The sequence below is a fragment of the Chiloscyllium plagiosum genome, unplaced genomic scaffold (genome assembly GCF_037043375.1).
Source record: "Chiloscyllium plagiosum isolate Xiang-an unplaced genomic scaffold, Cpla_swu_hap1 HiC_scaffold_13, whole genome shotgun sequence".
Taxonomy (NCBI): Eukaryota; Metazoa; Chordata; class Chondrichthyes; order Orectolobiformes; family Hemiscylliidae; genus Chiloscyllium; species Chiloscyllium plagiosum.
This window is the reverse complement of record NW_028270151.1, coordinates 109,080,284-109,087,918: the sequence shown is the minus strand read 5'-3', so window position 1 is coordinate 109,087,918 and position 7,635 is coordinate 109,080,284.

The window sequence follows — 7,635 nt, the reverse complement described above, 5'->3', positions numbered from 1 at the left end:
TTCTGGTTTCCATGAGTGAAAGTAGGTTTCATTCCAAGTTTTGTCATTCGAATTTAAGCTCTGATATGGGCTGTGGTAGGATCTTAAACACTGCCTTGGAATCACAGCCCGTGCTTCTGAATTACCCGGCTAATTACATTACCACTCTGATACAGAGTCCTTATTCCCTAATCCGTATTCCCTAATCCCTGCCAGAGTGAGTTGGCGGGGAAATCGGTTTAACTACCAACGGTCAAAAGGATTTTGGGAAAAAAAGAGAAAGAGAGATTGAGAGACAATTTCCTGCAAGAGCACAGATTTCAGAATGCTGAAATGAAGACATTTCGACAGCATTCTGCAACATGAGCCTGTATTCCCTGTAAAGATAGATGAAGGGGACATTGGTGTTAGTAAAGATGATGGAGAGTTTTGGATGAGCATTTGTTCTGCAACTTTGTAACTGGGTGTGCGGTCAGCAGAGTCTTCGACTCATTGGGCTACATCTAACAATAATTTGTCTCAGTGACATTTTTATTCAGTGTGACGCGGGATTATACGAGGCTGAGCTAGTTTCTTGTTGCTATCGTATCGAACTCACCATATTAACTACCCAATCTCATAGTATTCCACTCATTCAATGCCAGCCCAATTCTCCAAACCAACATGGCTGGAGGGATTTACCATCTCACTGATACCCCTGGATATTCCGTGATCACTGATATTGGTGCCATCTTTCAAACTGTTGAACTTTCTCACTTTGGAGCGACCCTGTACAGGTGACCCCGCACATGACAGATAAGGGGAATTAACACAACAATTTTTCATCTCTCTCTCTCTCTCTCTCTCTCTCTCTCCACTTATGTTATATTCAAACACAATTAGTAATTCTGGCTCACTCTGTCTCACTTGATTGTATTCAGCCAAACACTGTTTTCAAACAGTTGTCCCGTTATGAAATACAATTTCCAGCAGAGAACGTTTTTATCCTCAGCTGTTATCTTGACCGCTATCTGAATTATACCACTTTCCTTGTAATGAACATTTTCTTTTGCCCTTTGTCTGTCACTGTTTCTGTCTGGAACAGTTACACTGTCTCCCACTCAGTTGGCTGGACGGCTGATTTGTGATGCACAGGGAGTCCAGCAGTGCAGATTCAATTCCCCCACACTGACAGAGTTTACCATGAAGGGGATGCTCTCGCAACAATGGGAAATCTACCATGGCCAATCCACTCTAAACTGCACATCTTTGTACTCTGGGAGGAAACTGGAGAATTGCGGGGAACCCATATCGACGTGGTGGATGTTCAAAGTCCACATAGAGGGTCACCTGACGTTTGGAATTGAACCCAGCTCCTTGGTGACGTGAGGCAGCAGTGCTAACCACATATTCATCATACTCCTCAGTAGGTTCTATTAATTAGCTGACTAAAGAAATCTAACTCAGTTGTTCTGATAACTGAACCTGACTTAGACCTTTAGCATTGGCCATATTACCAACCTGGTTACATTTAAAATCTGCTGTGAACAGCAGAGGAATGGAACTAGAAAGGGAAACAGTGGCACCCTCCAACCACAGTCAGAACCGGAGTGAGTAGAAATTCGCAAATTGGGAATTCATTCAAATGGGAATTCCCTTTCCCAGAACTTTGGAAGGGCTGAATCATTACATTATTTTGAGGCTGGCTTAATCTGATTGTCCATAGACAGATGAATCAGGGATAATGGTGCATGGAGAGAAAAGTGCAGCTGGGACCACAATGAGATGAGCCATGAGCTTATTGACTGGTGGAGTAGTGTCAAACGGCCGAATGGCCTACTCGTTTCCTCAGCCCTGAGTTTTAATGTTGCTTTCAGCCCTTCGGACCTGCTGCACAGGAGCAGATCGTGGCCACTCCGAAACTTAGGTGTAGGTTCGGAAATGTACTTGGAAAATCCTGGCTGGGTCAGGCAGTGACCCCCGCCCCTCCCCACCCCAATCCCTGTTTCCAGGCTTCCCCTCTCTGTAACTTCTACTCCAGATGTGGGTCATGTTACAGACCCAGATTCGCTGTGAATACAGGCCCCATACCCCACACAAGGTCAACTCAGACAAATCCTCTGCTCTCCCTGAATGCAACATTTTACATCATGACTTCCAGGAAAATGACCAGCTATTTTCCAAAAGCATAACATGAGAACGTACGAAATAGGAACAGTAGCGGGCTATTCAGCCCCTCAACCCTGCACTTTCAATCAATATGAACATGGCTGGTCTACTCCAAGGCTCAACTCCACTTTTCTGCTAACCCCTTGTATCGTTCAACTGGCAGATATGTCAAAAACCAATCCAGCCCGCACGTAAAGACGTTCAGTGTCCCAGCCTCCACACTCTCTGGGTTAGGGAATTCCAGCCATTCACTACCTTCTGAAAAAGATAATCATTTACATCTAAGTCTGAAATCGATATTCCTTATTCTGTATCGACATCCCTGAGCTCGACACTCTGCCCTGGTGTGGAATCACTTTCTCAACATCTACCTTGTCAAGCCCACTCTGTATTTTGTCCTTTTCAGTAATGTCATCCTCATTCATTTAAACCACAATGAATAATCGCCTCAGCATTTTTGATGTATTCAATAAATCAATTCTTTCATCCCAGGCACCAGTCTAGTGAACCAAGATTTGTGCATCGGCATTCTGACGTTATGTTTCATATACAGGACACTCCAATCCGTTGTACTACTCCTTTTTTGGGAGTCTTCCCCATTAAATAACAGCCTGCCTTTTGGTTGTCAGTGTCATTCACAAACTTGGATGTATATTGCACTGAGCTCCCGCCGTCAGGCTATCAGTATAGATTGTAAGCAGCTCTAGCCATCGCACTAATATTTGTGGTCTTCCAGAAGATACTTTTTTTTTCATAAAGTTAGATGAATCCTGACTCTCCGATTTCTAAGTGTTTACCAATTGTCATCCCATGCTAATGCATTATCCGTCATACTACGAGCTTCTGTCTTGTGTAAGAACATTTATTTTGTGATGCCTTGTGGAAAATCTTTAGAAAGCCTCATGTCTACCAGTCCACCTTTATCAAGGCCACTTGTTACATTCTCAGGGACCTCCAGAAAGACTTTGTATGATTTTACATGCAAAATATAGTGCGCCATTAACAAGACCATGCTGACTCTGTGTGAAGCTTTTCTAAATGTCTTCCAGTCCCTTCCTTAACAACAGACTCTCAGAGATTCGGAGCAATAAAGGTTAGGCTGAATTGTTCCTGCTTTCAGTCTAGCTCCTTTCTTGAAGATGGTCGCCACATTGGAGGGTTTCCAGTTTCATTGGATCACTCCTTTAATCGAGAGAATTATGGAATATTTCACACAGAGTCACCAGCCACTCTGTGGCCACTTCTTTTAAAACCTCCTAAGTATTGCTGATGACCTTTTTACCCTTGGTCTTATCTATTTGAGAAATGCCTTGTTCCTTTTGTTAGAGAGAGTTCAAGAACTTCCCTCCTATTACCATTTTGTTTATATCATTGAAATAACTACAGCACCTTGACCAGTGAGGAACGATGTAAAATACTGCTGTAAGTGATCTATCTGTTCCCTGTCGCCAGTTTCCCAGTCACAACCTCCAAATGTCCTCAATATACCTTTATTTTTACCAAAGATCTCGCACACCTCTTGAACTTTTCTTGCATACATGGAAAAACTCGTGCTGCTTGTTTTTTTATATTTCCAGCTAATTTGCTTACATCACATATTTTCTTCCCCTTTCTTCGTTTTCTATATTCATACAGTCATATCGCACACACATACAATCTTTGGTCCAACATCTCCATGCCAGCAAGGTATTCCAATATAAACTAGTCCCATCTGCTTGCACTTGGCCCATATGCCTCAAAACGGTTCCCATTCATATGTTTGTCAAAATGCCTTGTAAATGTTGGATCTGTACTTGCAACTGCCAGTCTTCCTCTGTCAGCTCATTTCATAAACACATCACCCTCTGTGTAAAAGAAGCTCCCTCGTCCTCCCTTTTAAATCTCCTCTCTTACACCGTAAAACTATGCTCTCTACGATTTCATTTTCCTGTGCCAAATCTTCTCACAAAATTCATTTTCCTATCCTGTCGAAAAGACCTTGGCTATTCACCCTATCCATGCCTTCCATGGTATTATAAACATCCAGAATGTCACCGCTCAACTTCCTACACTCCATCTGATTCTAGCTTCCAGAACAAGCATTTAAAGATAAGCACTGAATATTTGAAACAATATTAAAAATTATAGGTAAACAGCACTCAGCCCAAACTTCATACTGTTATTTGTTTTCTCCATGTTACAATACTAAGGCAGCATGAAAATCTTACTACTGACAATAAAAATTCAAACAGCTGAATTCCTTTGTCTAATGGCTGCGATGATCTCTACAGTGAAAATGTGTCTCTGGCCAGATGTATATAATACCACATAGAACATAGAACATAGAACAATACAGCACAGAACAGGCCCTTCGGCCCACGATGTTGTGATGAACATTTGTCCAAGCTTAAGCACCCATCCATGTACCTATCAAATTGCCGCTTAAAGGTCACCAATGATTCTGACTCTGCCACTCCCACAGGCAACGCATTCCATGCCCCCACCACTCTCTAGGTAAAGAACCTTACCCTGACTTCTCCACTATACCTTCCACCCTTCACCTTAAATTTCTGTCCCCTTGTAACACTCTGTGGTACCCGGGGAAAAAGCTTCTGACTGTCTACTCTATCTATTCCTCTGATCATCTTATAAACCTCTATCAAGTCACCCCTCATCCTTCGTCGTTCCAACGAGAAAAGGCCCAGTACTCTCAACCTGTCCTCGTACGACCTATTCTCCATTCCAGGCAACATCCTGGTAATTCTCCTCTGCACTCTCTCCAAAGCTTTCACATCTTTCCTAAAGTGAGGCGACCAGAACTGCACACAGTACTCCAAATAATGTTCAAAATTCTCCCTCCTTGTCTCCCTGTGACCTTGTGTAGTTGTGTCTTCTTTATCTTGCACTCAATAGAGAGAACCTCTTTCCCCCATTCACATTTTAACTTAACTCATTTTATATCATCTTCTCATTCACCACTGCTAAAAGCGTGTTTATCTGTTTTCTCACGCCCTCTTTTGCCTGTCACTTACCACCCCCTCCACCCCACCCACACCTCTGCCAAGGGACTAAAATGCCCAAATTCCAATCCTTTTCAGTTCTGAAGAAGTGTCACACTGGACTTGAAACGCTAAATCTGTTTTTATGTCTCCGCAAATGCTGCCAGACCTGCTGAGTTTCTCCAGAAATAAATAGGCGCAGAATAAATTTTCAATTAAACAAATAATTGTGGATACTGGAAATAAAAATAGAAAAATTGCGAGAGAAACTGGGAAGGGTCACTGCACGTGAAAGATGAACTCAGCTTTCACGGCACAAGATGCAGCCAGACCTGCTTAATTTCTTCAGCAATTTCTGTTTTTGAACAGGTTCCTATGAAGTGTGTCAAATCTGCTCAAACGCCCTGTCCAGCACAGAGCGCTGTATATTGGGAAGTGAACAATAACCCAAAGTGCACAAGTTCATTGGCTCTGAAACGACATAAGGCTGGCATCACTGACACGACAAAACTCTTAATCATGGTCAGGGAGAAAAACAGAGGAAAAACACAGAAAATGGTATTACGAGAAAGAAAAGATTCAGATTAATATGTTAAAGTATCGGAGTAATTTAACATATTGGAGGCGTGACATCAGGGAGAGACCCTCAGCAGAATGAGAATATGAAACTGGAAGTGTTCGGACATTAGATGCCAGGTTAGGTCACTGAGTTCGGTGCTGATGGGTGAATGGGTCTCGGTGTGAACTGGGGGAAAGTCAGTGGAATTGGTTTGCAGATATTGCAGCTCACACTGGGTTATCATGTGATGCTGTAGATCACAGCAGCAGCAGCAGTACAATTGCATTCAATCACAATCCATAATTTATCCCCCAGGATAATCCATCAGTCTATCATTGCCATCAAACCGCGTGATGGTTCAGTGGCGAGTTTGGGTGAACATGCCACAGTCAGAACCATGTGTGTCTAAACCCTTTAAAGCTACCGCACTTGACTGGTTACATTCCAAACAGCAGAATTACCATCTGATGGAGAGGGGGAAATGATCCCAAGACTAACAGATAAGACGAAGCGCTGCAGTCCTGTCACATTCAGTCATCAATGTCCATGAACTATTAAACAACTTACTGGAGGAGAGGACTCTACAAATATCCCCATCCTAAATAACGGAACGGTCTTTTACATCAGCGTAAAAACAAGGATGTAGTGTCTGCACCATCCACAGTCAGAAGTGTTGAGTCTATAATCCATCTCATCCTCCTCATGATGCTCACAGATTCATAGATGCCAATATTCAACCGATTCGATTTGCTGCACATGACATGAAGAAACAGCTGAACACAGTAGCTACAACAAAGGAAATGGGCCCTGACTCCATTCCTGCAATAGGACTGAAGTCTTGTGCTGCACAACAAGCCGTGTCCTTGGGGAAGCTGTTTCTTTCCTGCTCCAACTCTGACATCTGCCTGGAGACGTGGAAAATTACTCAACTATATCCATTCCCATAACAAGGGAATGACTACAGTCTGACCATTTACCACGCCCTCAGTCGCGTCGCGATAGTCACATTGGTGGGAGTTCTTTTGACAGTGATGCCCAGTAGCATAGAAATAACCTGCTCAGTGTGGTTTCTGACAGGTCCCCATGAGGAAATGGTGCTGTTGTGGAATTGTCACTGGATTGCAAATCCAGAGCAGTATAATGCTCTGGCAGCTGGTGGAAATTAATAACAATTAATAAAGTATCGAGATATAAAATCAGGCGTCCGTAACAGTGACCTTGAAGCCAATGTCGATTGTAAGCACCAATTTCCTTCCCCACTGTACTTTCAAGAATTGAATCTCCTGTGCTTTCCTGGTCTGGCCTAAACGTGACTCCAGACACACAGACATGTGAGAAACTCTTCAATGTGCTCTGAATCGGCCAAGCAAGACCCTCAATTGTATCAAACTGCTCCGGGTCTTAAAGGATAAAACCGGACAGAACACCCAGCACCAGCCTCGACATTGGAAAAGGGAATGGGAAACACAGTCCTGTCATCCTGCAGAGATTTCCTTCCTAACATCTGAGAGCTTGTGACATCAGTTATAGAGCTGTCCCACAGACTGCACAGAAACATCGGGAAACGAGGAGGTCTTTAGACACATTGAGCTTTCTCCATTCTAGCTCATGGTGAAAATTTCCTAAATGCAGTTTTCCCCACACAGTGTTCATAACCCTTAATATGTTTAAACATCGGGACATATAAAATAAGAATTACTGTAGTCCCTTCGGTCCATCAATTTTCCTCCTCCATTCAATATACAGGCAGATCTCCAATAATGTGGGTTTATTAAAAACTATTTGGCTGCAACACGATTCATAACGTGAGCTCCTGTTCACTGTGACGTGATTCCATTCCCGGTCCCAGCTGAACAGCAAAACCCAGTCTCAGGATCCTCTGTCTGCCAAATGCACCCTCAATGTGTTCAGCTAAATCAGGAATGTAATCCGTTCTGCAAGTCTTGAAACTGAAACTGAAACTGGGAATTG